We start from the raw sequence: 17,003 nt of genomic DNA, 5'->3' as shown, positions 1-17,003 counted from the left end.
CGTCTTAATTTTTTTTTTCCCGACTTAAAGAAGTTGTCCAGTACTTCTATATTGACAGTCTATCCTTATTAATATCAAATCGGTGAGGATTGCGACACCTGGCACCCCCCGCCAATCAGCTGTTACTGGTGCCGCCGACAGCTGGAGGTGAGTGGTTGCAGAGCTGTGGAACAGCACAGCTTTGTCAACTTTATAGTGGCCGTTGCCACAGCACTTCTGCCTCTATTATAATGAATAGGGGTATATGTGCAGGACCCCGCTGAGGCCACTATTCAGATGACAAAGCTGTGCTGTTCCGCTCTCTAACTAAGCACATCCGGCCACGGGCGGCACCATGAACAGCTGACGGTGGTTATGTTGGGTGCCGCAGCCGCACAGATTTGATATTGATGACTTATGCTAAGGCTAGGTGCAGATGAGCACATGTTTTGTCATCCGAGAAAATCGTATCAATTATGCTAATCACACTCAAATCAGAGTGCGATCACAGTGTGATCCGATTTTCTCGGATGAGGAGAAGTTGGATAAAAGAATGTCTCCATCTTTTCCATTCTATCAGTCAATGGAAATCGGACCACATTCAAAAGTCACCCGAGTGCAGTCCGATGTTTTCCACATACTCATTAACTTGTATGGCTGAGTGTGATCCGAATATCGGATCAAAATCGGGCATGCAGCGATTTTTTCCTTGGACAGACTCTGTCCGAGGAAAAAATTGGACATGTGTACGGCCCCATAGAATAAGATTGGTCTGAGTGCGATCTGATATTCTGTCGTATCGCACTCAGACCGAAAGTACACTCATCTGCACGAGTCCTAAGGATAGGTCATCAATATAAAAGTAATGGACCACACCCCTTTGAATATACTGTAAAAAAAAAATCTATGCACATTTGGTAGCTCCAATATACTGACCTGGAGAATTGCATTTTGTTGCACCTTTTCATCCCAGTTGGAATTTTTTTCACGTTTCTCAGTAAAATGTATGATAAAATGTATGGTTTCATTCAAAACTAAAACTCGTCTCGTAAAAAAAAGCCCTCAAAAATACATATAGATAAAGCTCTTGGAAGAAGGGGAGGAAAAATGTAAACGTAAAAACGGATCTTGGCTGTGGAGGCAAAGGGGTTAAGATTCTAGAAATAACCCTTGCTGCTATAATCAATCTATCAATCACATATCTATCAACCTATCCATCTATCAATCACATATCTATCTATGTATATATCTCAGGAGCGCACATACCATTGCTGCAACCTGTGCGGCCACACAGGGGCCCAAGAGGTAAGGGGGCCCATTTCTACCTCCAAAACAGGAGCAATTGTGCATTATGATAAACTATTGGACTGCAAAGGGCCCATATACTGTTCTGGCACAGGAGCCCTCTTCTGCCTGTGTCCGCCAGTGATTGATCTATCTATCTTTATCTATCTATCTATCATCTATATCTGTTAATCATCTATATCTATCCATCTATCTATCTATTTATCTATCCAGCATCTATATCTATCCCTATCTATCCATCTATTATCTATTTATCTATCTATCTAGTAATCTATCCATCATCTATATCTATCCATCTGTACCTATTTATCTATCTAGTAACTATCTATCCAGCATCTATATCTATCTATCCATCATCTATCTATCATCTATTATCTATCTATCTATCATCTGTCTATCATCTATATATCTATCTATCCATCTATCTATCATCTGTCTATCTATATATCTATCCATCATCTATTTATCTATCTATATATATATTATCTATCTATTTATCCCTCTATCATCTATCTATCCATCATCTCTATCTAGCTATCCATCTATTATTTATCTATCTATCCATCTATTATCTATCTATCTATCTATCTATCTATCTATCTATCTATCTATCTATCTATCCCTCTGTATATTACACAGACCATTACTGAGGGCTTTCCTGAGATCAGTGACTCTTCTGTACTACTCTGCCCCTCAGGCTTCCAGTACAGTCCCTGATGTCTCATGTCCAGGGCAGTACTTGGTGCTGAGCCTCCAGGTTGTGCCCTGACCACTGCTGCCAATCCCCTGTGGGCACAGGCCGAGCAGCAGCACATATGTGGTGGGCAGGGTGGATGGATGGCTGGATGCTGCTGGTGTGAGGAGGAGAGCAGCATCTCAATGAGGGCCGGGCTAATGCAAATCACTGCAATAGCAGCAGAAGGAAAGCAGCTGCAGCCCAGACTCAGCACATCAGCAGTCAGAGTCAGTCAGGGGCCAGCACCTCCATAACAAAGACCCCCAGCCCGTCTGTGCCTGCACAATACCCTGCAGGACACCCTCACTGCCTGTGCCCTCCACTCACCCAGCAGCAGTAGCATAGGGGCAATACAGCAGATAAGGTAAGCACCTAGCCCTGCCATCATCATGCCTGCCATGCCATTCATTGTGCTGCCATCTATTAGGTAATGCTGTAGACAGAGCTATCATCTCCTGTGCCCTGCAGCAAGCTGGTGAGAGGGGAGATGGCACAGAGCAGGTCTGGCTCCTCATCACGACTCATTACGTCTGGAGTCACTGAGCTTCTCCTGCAATTCTGCAGCCTGGCAATGTATTATTATATATATTGCAGCACAGACTGAGGAATATCTATCTATCATCTATCACATATGGATGATTCCTGTAGATTTAATCTATAAATATTCCGATGTAATTAAATTGCATAGTTCATCCTATACAGAATTGCACATTATATATGTCTATCTATATACTGTATATAGCATAAGCTTGGCCTCTGCATATCCACTTCTAAGCTTTCCAAAAAGTGCCAGTGCATAGATGGTTAATTGCATACATCCTATACCGGCTTCTACTGTGTAATTATATATATATATTTGTGTGTTATTGGAGTGGCCTGGATTTTGTGCTGTAATTGATGCTGACAGATGCCCTATACATAGCCCCCAGCACGGTGACAATGAATACAAGATGCAGGTTCATCCTATACATCCCCCCTCATCCCCATGAGATAATTAGCTCTGATGCCTTAGTAATTGTCTATGGATAGACAGGACAGACAATAGTTGTACAGACTGCCATCTTCATATATGATAAGGGGGGGCCACTTCTTTATACTGCAAAACTTATGTACCGGTTCCATCCATAGTCCGCATTGAGCCCAAAATTGCATTTTGGAGAAAGAATTTCTTATATTTCAGAAGGGATCATGTAGTGAGAAACATAGGGGTTAATGATTCTCCCTTGCTGCAGAATACTGATTAGACAAAGAAATACAGTTCTGCCAGGCATCCTAAAAATGCTTCAAGTGGCATTCAATCATCATCAGCCTGGAGAGGGTGAGCTCACCATCTTCTTCCTCTGCGCCTGACATGTAAATGTGAGATCCGTGTATGAGCCTTATTGATTAATAAAACATTACGGCATCTACATGCCACATGGCTTATATATCCGTGTCCTGGATTGCAGCAGATAAAGTGGCGGGCGGAAATGCATGGCACTTGGCGTGAGGTGGGCAGAAGGGAGTTGTCCGTCTCATTCATTTTCCTGCACTTTGTAAGGTGGAGGGTTAGACGGGAATAACTTGTGTGTCTGAGGAGCCCTGCAATGTGTGATTAAAGAGAATTTCATTTATACCGTAGTCACTGAGGATCTGGAGCGTCCTCTGTATATACTGCATGGTCAGCACATTGTATGGCGGAAGAATAGGGAGTGCTGGGCAGGTGCTGCACCCTGGACACACTATAATCCGACACATATAATACCATGTGTGTTGCCTCCTGCCATTTATTGCTCTCAGTAGATGCAATAACCTTATATAATTATGTAGGGCTTGCTCAGCTATTCATAGGCTGCAATGTATATGTCGAGGGTTTCCCACTATTTACTGTAGACTTTTCCCGTTTTACATTAGATTCTTCTGCAAGTTCAAAGTTAATTAGAAGGTAGAATCTATCAATAACTGTGTGTTCTCTATTGGAAATCAATCAGTATGGTGAGATACATGTCACTAATATTGTTCTAAATGGGAAATCCCCTCAGTCCCCCTTTCCCTGTAGAGCCGAAGGTTCATGAGTTTGTGGAATGTGATTTTTCTTTTGGATACAGGAGGGATTTTTTTTCGGGAATTTTGTCTGCAGTGCTAAGTATCCAGACTGTGTCTACAGTATTGTACTGGTCTATTCTGACTAAATGAACTAGAAAAATGATCTGGCATCTGGTTCTCGGAGCCAGTGAGCAGACACTGCATGGCTGCCAGGCCTACGTATGCCCCTGTTAAATGGATTTTCTTATCATTACATATCTAATGTCATGGCTAGACTTGGATGTTTTACCATATTGTTTTACAGTTTAGACTGATGCTAATCTGTTGTAGTGGACAGAAGCCATGTTCTATGTATAAAATACACACACCTATAGGATTTTCTCAGAGGCCCGTACAGAGGGATTGAGAGGGCTCCATTATTGTTACCAAAGTGGGACCCCCTACCGGGGTATATTCACATCATTGACTCCCTTTCACTGGAGAAGAGAAGGGCAGCAGAACCCGTCCTCTCTCTTTTTTTGCTCTTGGGCCTATGAAGATGGGGGAAACCTGTCTGTAGTTAGCACTGCCTGAGGGTTAAGACCCCCCCCATACACAGACTAATCTGGGAGAAACCCACTGATATTGACAGGTGTAGACAAGCAGTCTAAGGTCTATGGGGGCTGTCCCTCAACAGATGAGATCAGGGGAGATAAGGAACCGGTATGTCCGATTTCAGACTGCCGATTCTTTTTTAAGAGATAAGCCGCTGCCAGAGATGTCTGCCTGCTGCTTTCTCATAGAGAGCACGGTGAGCACTCCTGTGTAATATGTGAGAGTCCGGGGAGACTGCTACCGGCTGAATGATCGGCCGAACCATCATTTGGCTGACAGATATCTAGTGTGTGTGGTGGCCATAACACATCAGAGATTTGCCCTATCCCTGAGCTAGCACAGCTGTGGGGGGCATTACCCTGCCAACGTGAGATGCACTCTGCTTACCACAGACTGTCAATAGCCTATCAGTTTGCTTTACATACAATATATAGTCAAAAGTATCAGGAAACCTCCATATTACCCCTACAGGAGCTTTATGACATCCCAATCTAAATCCATGGACAATTGCATTAATATGGAGTTAGTCTCTTATTTGCAGCCATAACAGCTTTCATCCTTCTGGGAACGTTTTCTCCAAGATTGTGGAGGTGTCTGTGGAAATTTCTACCTATTCATCCAGAAGAGAATTTGTGAGGTCAAACTCTGATTTTGGAGGAGAGGGCCAGGCTCAGAATCACTGTTCTAGTTCATGCGAAAGGCGTTGGATGGGTCAGGGCCCTGTGGGGCCGGTCATGGTCTTCCAAATCAATCTCCCCCAACCATGTCTTTATGGACCTTACTTTATGCACTGGGACACAGTCATGGACAACAGAAAAGGGCCTTCCCCAAACTCTTCCCACAAAGCTGGAATCTACAATTGCCCATATTGTCTTGTGCTGAGGATTTAAGATTTCTCTTCCCTGGACCTAAGAGACCTAGGTCGATCCCTGAAAAACCAGCTAATTGCATTAATCCTCCTCCATCAAACTTTTCAGTTGGCACATGGCAGTCAGGCAGGGAATGTTTTTCTAGCATTCATCAAACCCATCTGGTCCATTAGATATCAGTTAGAGAGGCGTGATTTGTCACGCCACAGAACACATTTCCATTGTTCCAGAATCCAGTGGTGGCGGCTTTGTACCACTCCATCCGATGCTTGGTATTGTGCTTGGTGATGTAAGGCTCACGTGCAGTTGCTCGGTCATGGAAACCAATGAAGCTCCTGCCACAGTTTTTGTACTTGCGTTAATGCCAGAGGAGGATTAGAGCTCTGCAGTTATGGAGTCAGCAGAGCATTGGTGACTATTATGACCTGTACTTGGCGATCATTCTCTGCTTTATATGGTTTCCACTTTGTGGCTGAGTCTCTAAACGCTTCCACTTCTCCATAATAGCATTCACAGGTGATGGTGGAATATTTAGGAAAGAAATTTAATGTACTGACTTGTTAGATCTGTGACCTCCTATAAGAGTACCACGTTGGTATCAGTGAGCTCTTTATGAGCCATTTTGTCACAAATGTGAGTAAAGGCAGACTGCACGACGCGGGGCCGAATGTTATACACCAGGGACAATGGAACTGAATGAGAAACCTGAATTCAATGATTAAGATGTGTATCCAATACTGTTATCCATATAGTGTATTTACAGCCTCCTTTCTTCCGATCTGTCTTGATGATGGCACTTTAGTACGTCCGACTGAACTCCGTTGTATATTTCCATGTCAGAAATTAGAAGCTGTGACCTCGGATTTTTGTCATAGCATTGCTGTGGATCCGCACAAGAGGATTAGCCTGATTGTCACCCAATAGGACTAATCCTCTGCCTTTCCATCTGAAATAAATGACATGCCACAGCCAGAGGTTCCCTTTCACATACATGGGATGCAGATTGTTAGTCTATTTAGACATGTTCTGTCTCCAGAACAGCGGGTCTCATCGGGTATTCCCAGTATGTGGTGGTTAAGACAGTACCCACCTAAAGTGTTCCTAGGAAGGACAACCAGCTTAGAAAAAATCAGCCATACTTACCAATACCTGGTCACACTATGAAGGAAAACCAGTTCAAATGGACCCATAGAGTCACAAGCGTCCAAGGCTTATTGATGTACATGGGGAGTGAAGCTTAGGTGGCCTAGTCTGCTCACACTGAAGAATTGGTTTAGCACAGATTGCTGACTAAAATAGAAATATGTGTGAACACACAGAGCATCACATCATTAAAAATTGGTCAGGAAGGATTTGAGGGACATGACAAAGACTTCAGTTTATTGACTTGGCCTCTAAATTCCCCAGAACTCAATCCAATTGAGCATTTGTGGGATGTGCTGGAAAAACAAGTCAAATCCATGAAGGTCGCACCTCACAATTTACAGGACTCAGGGGACCTTGGTGTCAGATACCACAGGACACTAGAGTTGGTGCGAATCAATACCCAAGTCCTGGCCCGTTGGTCACTTCACTAATCGTATGGGAGCCCTGAGAACTTTCTACGACCTCCCAGCATCATAGTCAGGCCACCTAATCTACAGTAGAGAAGCGGATGCCATTAGGTAGGAGGCAGGTGGACAACTCTACAGGACACCTTTAGAGGTCTTATGGAGTGGACTTGATGGGTTAGAGCTGTCTGGTGCCACAATATTCAGCAGGCTCTTTTAATGCTATGACTGATTAGTTACAAAGGAAATTTGCTGGACAATCAATCACAACTTACAAAAGTTATAGTTGTATTGATCAAAAGAAAAACAAAGTAGAGCCACGTGAGGTTGCTACATTCTGCTAAAATCCGAATTTCTGACTAATTGTTAATTAGATGAAATTCTCAGATCAACCAACCATTTAATGATGATTTTATGTATTTTCATAGATTAGATTTCCTAGAGGAATGACAGGAAAACAATTTGAAAATCCAAGCAACCAGCCAATTCTACTTCCAAGGAAAGAGAGAGTCTCAAAACCTAGATGCCCTTTAATAACCTTCTTTTGGAAATTACTTTCAGGCCTACTCCCATAGAAGACATTAGAAAACTGTCTCACAAGGACAGCTCCTATCCATATCACTCTCTCAGAATCCCCATTAACGAGCCATAACAACAGTGATTGTGTATGATTCGGCTCTATCATACCTTGGGGTTCATGTATTACTTGTTGGAACATTTATTTTAACTGGATGGCCTATATTGCTGTAGGGGTAATATAAGGGCCCATTGATAACAGCTGATCACCTTGAATAAGAAATTCTGGACCAATGGCACTGTTTGATTGCTGAACTGGCTTTTATTTAAAGGGGTTGTCCGATCTTTGAAATTTATGCTATACCAACATTATGGGGCCGATTCACCAAGACTGGCTTAGGGCAAGCTCATGTTACGCCAGTATTGACGGAGTATTATTCGGAAGAAAAAGACTCAGGATATATAACCATGCACACCCAATGTTGGAAAAGTGAAAAAAATCTTTATTACATGATTACATTTAGACAACAAAAGAAAAATTTTTTAAAAGCATTTAAAACAGACAAAAACATGCTTTTAAATGCTTTTAAAAATTTTTTCTTTTGTTGTCTAAATGTAATCATGTAATAAAGATTTTTTTCACTTTTCCAACATTGGGTGTGCATGGTTATATATCCTGAGTCTTTTTCTTCCGAATAATTTTGTGTCTTTACATCAGGTTACTGTAGCACCCCTTTCTATTTGTGATTATTATTCCCCAGCAGTGCCCACTTTTTCTTTTTGTGTACTAGTATTGACGGAGTACACAGCATCGAATTCGGTAAGAGGCACACGCCAGTTAATGAATTTGGCGCCTCTCCTAAGTGGCATGCGCCTCCATGCGCTGTGCTAAAAATACTTCTCTAGTCAGGGAATGGAGTAGCATTTTTGGCTCAGAAAACATTTGCACATTTGATCAATTTCACAGGGTGAGTGGGGGGAGGGGGTTGTGACCATGCCCCCTCCCGCCCTGCTCCTCCCCAACTTCATCCATTTAAGCAGGGGTGGGGTGATCTGAAAACGCCAAAAGTCAAAAGATTTTTGCATGACCCTTCATTGCTCAAAAAATGTTGCAACTTTTCAAAGCTTTTATGCCACTTTTGTGACATAAAATCTTTAATCAATCGACCTCTATATGCTTTAAATGTACAAAAGATCGGGACTTGCATTTTTAATGAAAACGGGTCTGTTACGGGCTGTTAGGAATGAACATCTGGCCGGGCTTCAGTGACCTTTCCATTCATTTCTATAGGAGCTCTAAATATTGCGAAGCAAGCGCCATGTGGTCCATCCTGTTGATGTGACATAAATGTTCCCTTGTCATGTTTCCTGTTGCTGTGACCACCGTATTTCACATAATAGGATATAGATAGGGGGAGGGGAGGAGTCCTGAGGAGGAGGGGAGGAGTCCTGAGGAGATAATTTGCATATTCCCACTGCATTTTGGGGTAAGTGAAGAGTCTCCGCGAGCTCAAAGAACACTGGATTTTGGCTGTTGGAGCTGAAAAGAGGACATCGGTAAACCGCATTTTGAAGCTTTTTTTTTAAGCTTTTTTCACTGTTTTCAGAACATTAACAATAACAACATGGAAGAGTCCAGGAGCCATTTGGTGAGCTGCATATCCTGCTACATGTTCACAGACTTGCCAGTGGAAAAGCCAAACTTCACATGCCAGAAATGCAAGCTTGTGTCCCTGTTGGAGGAAAAGTTGCGAAATCTAGAAGAGAGGTTAACTACCTTGAAAATCATTAAGGAAGGTGAAGAGTTCCTAGACAGAGCAGAATTATCTCTTCATGATTCAGAAAGAGAAGAAATTCGAACTGCACCTGACGAAACAGAGGAATGGAAGCATGTGACCCACAGAAGCAGGAGGATCGAGAGGCAGTCAGCACCCATACTGCTCAGGAACCAGTACCAGGCTCTCACGCAGGAGAACCATGAAGAAATACAGCAAAATAAGACTTTGCCAGCAATGAATAACCTTGTAAGCCCTCAGAATCCTCCTGGATGGAGAAAGAAGAATGTTGTGAAGAAAAAACGGAGAGTGGTGGTCATGGGGGATTCCCTGTTAAGAGGAACAGAGGCCGCTATCTGCAGACCAGACATAACCTCAAGAGAAATGTGCTGTCTTCCAGGAGCAAAAATTAAAGATGTGTCTGATAGGATATCAAGACTCTTCAGACCTACAGATCACTACCCATTCCTGCTAATACATGTGGGGACAAATGACACCGCAAGAAAGGACCTGGAAACCATCTGCAGTGACTTTGAAGACTTAGGCAAGAAAGTGAAAGAATTGGGAGCGCAGGTGGTCTTCTCATCCATCCTCCCAGTGGATGGCCATGGAACAATGAGGTGGAATAAGATTCTACAGGTGAACAACTGGCTACGTCGATGGTGCCGTCAACAAGGATTTGGATTTCTGGATCACGGAATGAATTACCTATACGATGGACTACTTGCTAGAGATGGGGTGCACCTTACGAAGACTGGAAAATATGTATTTGGAAGTCGCCTTGCTACACTCATCAGAAGAGCTTTAAACTAGAACAATGTGGGAAGGGAAGCAAAAGGCCAGAAAAAGCAATACAGCTGACAAATACTATTGAGATCTCTGCTACTGGAAGTGGAAAGGAAGAACAAAGACAAAACAATTTAAATAATAAAAATATGGGAGGAAGAGAAACCAATCACAAACTAAAATGTTTTTATACAAATGCACAAAGCATGGGCAACAAACAAGGAGAATTGGAATTACTAATGCAGGAAAAGGAATATGATGTCATTGGAATCACTGAAACTTGGTGGGACGATACACATGATTGGAATAAAAGGCTAAAAGGATACAACTTATTTGCAAGAAACAGACTTGATAAACGAGGAGGAGGTGTCGCATTGTATGTTAGAAAAGCGTATATCTGCACAGACATTGAAGCTTCAGAGACTGGGAGTTCTGTGGAAACTGTTTGGGTAAGAATACAAGGAGAGAACAACGGAAAGGACACCATTGTAGGCATTTACTACAGGCCACCTGGGCAATCTGAAGATATGGATGAACTCTTTATGCATCAAATGACCAAGTTCTCCAAAAAATACGACGTAGTGGTCATGGGAGATTTCAACTATCCAGACATTTGTTGGGAATCTCTCTCAAGTAAAACTAACAGGTCAAGCAAATTCTTATCCTCTCTTGCTGACAACTTTATCTTCCAAAAGGTAGGGGAGAAAACAAGGGGATCTGCTACTTTGGATCTAATCCTTATAAACAGGGAGGAAATGGTTGAGGAGGTAAAGGTGGCTGGGACCCTAGGAGGCAGCGATCATGCTATTATAGAATTTTGGATAACTAGAGGAGGAAGACATGTGAAGACTCAAACTTCAAGGTTAGATTTTAGAAAGGCAGATTTTAAGAGACTCAGAAAGAGAATAGGAGGGATCCAATGGCTGGATGTCCTTAAGGACAAAAATGTCCAGGAAGGATGGGAAATTTTTAAAAATGAGATTCTCAAAGCACAATCGTTAACAATCCCGAAAAGTAGGAAGAATGGGAAGCATTTAAGGAAACCAGGATGGATGAACACAGAACTTAAACACATGCTAAAAAGAAAAAAAGAAATGTTTATTAAATGGAAAGAGGGAGGCATATCTAAAGAAGATTATAATGCAGTCTGCAGATCCTGTAGGGCACGTATCAGGTTAGCTAAAGCTGACAATGAATTAAGGCTTGCAAGAGATGTCAAAAGCAATAAAAAAGGATTTTGGGGGTATGTCAAAAGTAAAAGAAAAGTCAAAGATGCTATAGGATTTTTACAGGATGAAAATGGAGAAATGGTAAGAGAGGATGTTGAGAAGGCCGAACTTTTTAATTCCTATTTTGCATCTGCTTTCTCTCAGAAAGAAAATGTAACATCAACTGATCTTCACTGTCCTTTTAAAGGAATAGAGGAATCCAAGTTATCTGTAAACAGAAAGATTGTGAGGGAATATTTAGCTAACATAAATGAGTTCAAGTCTCCAGGTCCAGATGAATTACACCCCAGAGTACTGAAGGAGATCGTAGAAGAAATTTTAGAACCACTCTCCATAATCTTTGAAAATTCTTGGAGAATAGGAGAAGTCCCAGAAGACTGGAGAAGAGCAAATGTTGTTCCTATCTTCAAAAAGGGGAAGAAGGTGGACCCAGGGAACTATAGGCCGGTGAGTCTGACTTCTATACCAGGAAAGATCTTTGAACAAATTATTAAACAACATGTATGTAAGTACATGGATAAGAATGAAGTGATTAACCAGAGTCAGCATGGGTTTGTAACTAACAAGTCATGTCAGACTAACTTAATTTCCTTCTATGACAGAATCACTGACTGGGTGGATCAGGGAAATGCTGTAGATATAGTATATCTTGACTTCAGCAAAGCATTTGACAAAGTATCTCACACCATCCTTATTGAAAAAATGACCAAGTATGCAATGGACCAGGCAACTGTTAGGTGGATTCATAACTGGCTTAGTGATCGGACTCAAAGGGTGGTTGTAAATGGCTTCACATCCAGCTGGATGAATGTCTCAAGTGGGGTACCACAGGGCTCCGTCCTGGGACCTGTATTGTTCAACATCTTTATCAATGATTTAGATGAAGGAATTGAGGGTAAACTGATTAAATTTGCTGATGACACAAAGCTAGGAGGGATAGCTAATACTAGAGAAGAGAGAGAGAGGATTCAAAAAGACCTAAATAAACTGGAGCAGTGGGCAGCAACCAACAGAATGGTTTTTAACAGGGAAAAATGCAAAGTACTACATCTGGGCAATAAAAATGAAAAAAGCATATACAGAATGGGAGGAATAGAGCTAAGCAACAGTACATGTGAAAAAGACTTAGGTATACTAATAGATCATAGACTGAACATGAGTCAACAGTGTGATGCAGCAGCAAAAAAGGCAAATACAATTCTGGGATGTATTAACAGAAGCATACAGTCTAGATCACGTGAAGTCATTATCGGTCTTTACTCCTCTTTGGTCAGACCTCATCTGGAATACTGTGTACAGTTTTGGGCACCACATTTTAAAAAAGACATAGACAAACTGGAGCAAGTTCAGAGAAGAGAGACCAGAATGGTGACTGGTCTGCAAACCATGTCCTATGAGGAACGGTTGCAGGATTTGGGAATGTTTAGCTTACAAAAAAGAAGACTGAGAGGAGACTTAATAGCTGTCTACAAATATGTCAAGGGCTGTCACATTGTAGAAGGATCATCTTTATTCTCATTTGCACAAGGAAAGACTAGAAGCAATGGGATGAAACTAAATGGGAGGAGACACAGATTAGATATTAGAAAAAACTTTTTGACAGTTAGGGTGATTAATGAGTGGAACAGGCTGCCACGAGAGGTGGTGAGTTCCCCTTCAATGGACGTCTTCAAACAGAGGCTGGACAGACATCTGTCTGAGATGATCTAGTGAATCCTGCTTTGAGCAGGGGGTTGGACCAGATGACCCAGGAGGTCCCTTCCAACTCTACCATTCTATGATTCTATGATTCTATGATCAGTAGAGGTGGTGTGGATGGATTCCCAGGACCTGGACCAGAGGCCAGGTCGGCATTCTGTGGCCGTAGGACAGGAGCTCTGAGAACTGCCTCCTATCTCCCGGCATCTGCGGCTCTTCTTTTAATTAGCAGGCCTGGTCTGATGCCACACGTCCATCATGCCGCAACGATGATGTCATGGCCAGAAGATGCCGGCAGGGTTCCTGACTTGGCCACAGGACTGGATCCTGCAAATCGATTCGAACCATCTCTAGTCATCACTCATCTGGAGGGAGTGATGACAAACACGTATATACATGAAGGCCTATCTGATTGGAAGCCAAAAAACTAGAGCACATGAAAGTAAACTAAAGCAAACACAAGGAGATTATTTCATTTGATAAAATAATACTTTGTACCTAGGAAATTATTTTGCATTGTTACCCCGAAACTATGTGTCATTACTCCTCATTAACATTCCCTCATTGTGAGCCTCATAAGAAGAACCAGAAGAACCATAAGAACCATTCATGCATTTACAGTATAATGCTTCTGATTATTTTCGAAACTTGTCTGACATTTGTATAACTTTGAATATAATTTCCCTTCTGGCCGGACAATGGGGTCATATTAATCTACCAGTGAAATACCACCCCCTCTCTCACTCATAACTTTTATAATATTCATACTGGCAAGCTAATTGCCCAATATTGATCAGACATATGATTCCCAATCAGGGCAGCCTTGAACGAAAAATTGTGCAAAATTAGGGCCAATGTTTCATACAACAGAATATGGGGTTGAATTCGAAGTGTGAGAATAGTTCATGCAAAAGGGTTTCCATCCCAATCAAAGTAGCTGGTCCATAAAGTTTTCATGTGCCTCCATTTCCGCACAGAAAATGATTTAAAGACACCCACTAATGTCTGGATGCTTGGCTATAGAACTAGATATCTAGAAATTTTACATGCCATGTACAACATATATTATACTTAAAAGAGTTTTCCCACGAACAAAGTTAAGTTTAATCAACACTTTAATAAATAGATATTTGAATAATAATACATTTCATAATTGGATGTGTTTAAATAAAATGTTCCTGTGCTGAGATAATCTTATAAATGTGCCCCTGCTGTGTACTGTGTAATGGCTGTGTCTGACCGTACAGGAACATGGTCTGATCATACCACATCTCCTGGGGGGGGAGGAAGCAAAAGAGTATACAGATATTACAGCAGGGGATCACAGCTGATTCTTTCTTTGAGGTAAAGCATTGATTAAAAACAGGCTGTGAAATGTTTTGCCTCAGAAGAAAAGTCAGCTGTGATCCCCTGCTGTCCTGTCTGTATCCTCTCTTTTGCTTCCTCCCCTGCCCAGGAGCTGTGGTATGATCAGACCATGTTCCTGTACGGTCAGACACAGCCATTACACAGTACACAGCAGGGGCACATTTATAAGATTATCTCAGCACAGGAACTTATTTTTAACACAAACAATTGTGGAACTTCCTGGAATAAAAATATCTATTGATTAAAATGTACTTTGTTCGTGGGAAACCCCCTTTAAAAGGTGTTGTCTACCTTTGGGGCATGTAATTGGGCTAAAAATAATTTTTGTCATTGGAATTCATTGAATTTTTTACACCAATTGCCACTGTATTGCACTGTTTATTGTTGGCTGCAGAATGAGTTAATTGAGAATCCATCAGTCAGGAAGGACACTGTAATTGACAGGGAGTGTGTAACTTTCTTTATCTGTCTTTTTTCTGAGCTGTACTCAATTGATTTATGACCATAAACCATATAAAAGTTGAATGTGCATCGGTAAAAAAAAGCCTGGAAAAGCAAAACAGTTGTTAGGCAAAAAAGTGAGGTGGATCCTCAAAGCCCAAGGTCTGAGTGGGCACTTGGGCCATGGGTGTCAGTGCAGCAGGCAGTTGAAGCATAAGAGAAATAGGTAGCAGGAGTCCAGGAGACCGTAGGCAGGTAGCAGAGGTCCTGGTGTCCGCAGACAGGTAGTAGAGGTCCAGGAGACCGCAGGCAGGTAGCAGAGGTCCTGGTGTCCGCAGACAGGTAGCAGAGGTCCTGGAGACCGCAGACAGGTAGCAAAGGTTCTGGAGACTGCAGACAGGTAGCAGAGGTCCTGGAGACCGCAGATTAGTAGCAGAGGTCCTGGAGACCGCAAACATGTAGCAGAGGTCCTGGAGACTACAGACAGGTAGCAGAGGTCCTGGAGACCGCAGAAAAGTAGCAGAGGTCCTGGAGACCGCAGACATGTAGCAGAGGTCCTGGAGACTACAGACAGGTAGCAGAGGTCCTGGAGACCGCAGACATGCAGCAGAGGTACTGGATACCGCAGACAAGTAGCAAAGGTCCTGGAGACTACAGACAGGTATCAGAGGTCCTGGAGACCGCAGACATGTAGCAGAGGTTCTAGAGACCGCAGATATGAATCAGAGGTCCTGGAGACCGTAGACAAGTAGCAGAGGTCCTGGAGACCGCAGACATGTAGCAGAGGTCCTGGAGACTAGAGACAGGTAGCAGAGGTCCTGGAGACTGCAGACAGGCAGCAGAGGTCCTGGAGACTGCAGACAGGTTTCAGAGGTCCTGTAGACCGCAGACAGGTAGCAGAGGTCCTGGAGACCGCAGACATGTATCAGAGGTTCTGGAGACTGCAGACAAGTAGCAGAGGTCCTGGAGGCTGCACACAGGTAGCAGAGGTCCTGAAGACTACAGACAGGTAGCAGAGGTCCTGGCGACTGCAGACGGGTAGCAGAGGTCCTGGCAACTGCAGACATGTAGCAGAGATCCTGGAGGCCGCAGACAGGTAATGAGCAGGTTGTGGTGCACAGACAATGAAGAGTCTTAATACCAAGACACAGGTGTGTGTCTTGGTAGGTATATAGATGATCACATTGGAGTGCGTCGGGCTACTTGCAAAGCCTGATGTGGAGCTCAAGAGAGTTTAATGGACCGGGGTGAAGGAGCAGAACCCGGACCCGGGACAGGTGTGAAATTAATAATACAAACTCAAATACAAAATTCAGGTTAATGGCCAATGTTGTGAACTCAATAAGATGTGTAACAGGAAGAGGAAAAAAAGGGTAAGGGGGTAGATTTTTAGCCCCAAATAAATGTCTTTAATTTAAAAAAATCCTCAAAAGTGGACAACCCATTTAAGTACTGTAAAGTGCGATGTTTATAGCAGAATTTGCTGGATATTATACACGGATGTCATAGCTTTAGTTATATTCCATTCCAATGTAAACCTTCCATTTGTCATTCCTTGGCTTGCTATATATTGTTTTTACTTTTATTAGAGCTTGTACTTCATAAAAATTGCATTCCTTCTTGAAAAGACTTGGATCCAAGTTCCAAAGAAAAAAAAAGATCTGACATATTTATTAATGTGCCATACAATATTATTTATAGAAACTAATATGAGGCGAGGTCCGGACAAGATCCTCCAGAATATTTATAGCAATTTGGAAAATTCTCCTCTCATTTTCCACACTGAGGATCTGGCCATATATGAAAAGGCCTGAATTGTTCTTCGAAAGAGGAAAAAAAGTCCTTCCATAGACTAAGTGGCAGTAGGACAAGCCATGGTTTCTTGTAGGAATTTAACGCCTGATTCATTATTGCATTTTCTCCTTTTTCTCTAGTTTTTGGATTTTTTTTTTGCCTGTTTTTCATTTCCTTCTTTTACTTTGTGCCTTTTTTAAAATCTTTTATATGTGTTCACCTTGGTTTTTCCATCATTATGGGAGGGGTTTGAGGTTTCCAGATTTTTGTCAGCTTAAAAAGTTGAAAAAATTTTGCTCAATGTTCTCCAGATCCTCTCCGGAGTGATTTTGTATATA

The 17,003-nt window shown here is 42.3% G+C and overlaps 1 protein-coding gene across 4 annotated transcripts in view; it reads left to right on the top strand.

Moving 5' to 3' along the window:
• The first annotated feature begins 2,078 nt into the window (after positions 1 to 2,078).
• DCLK1 (doublecortin like kinase 1) overlaps positions 2,079 to 17,003 on the top strand; it is a 422,097-nt gene continuing 407,172 nt past the window's right edge. The window contains exon 1 of one of the 4 annotated variants that reach the window (XR_012268742.1): positions 2,079 to 2,384. The gene's annotated coding sequence lies outside the window, so the exon portion shown is untranslated. The remainder of the gene's footprint in view (positions 2,385 to 17,003) is intronic. The other 3 variants (XM_073662543.1, XM_073662542.1, XM_073662544.1) reach the window with 3 other exon arrangements.

The sequence above is a fragment of the Phyllobates terribilis genome, unplaced genomic scaffold, assembly GCF_046119375.1.
Source record: "Phyllobates terribilis strain yellow unplaced genomic scaffold, ASM4611937v1 Scaffold_2__4_contigs__length_985480577, whole genome shotgun sequence".
In the NCBI taxonomy this organism is placed as follows: domain Eukaryota; kingdom Metazoa; phylum Chordata; class Amphibia; order Anura; family Dendrobatidae; genus Phyllobates; species Phyllobates terribilis.
This window is presented reverse-complemented; position numbering and strand designations above follow the sequence as displayed.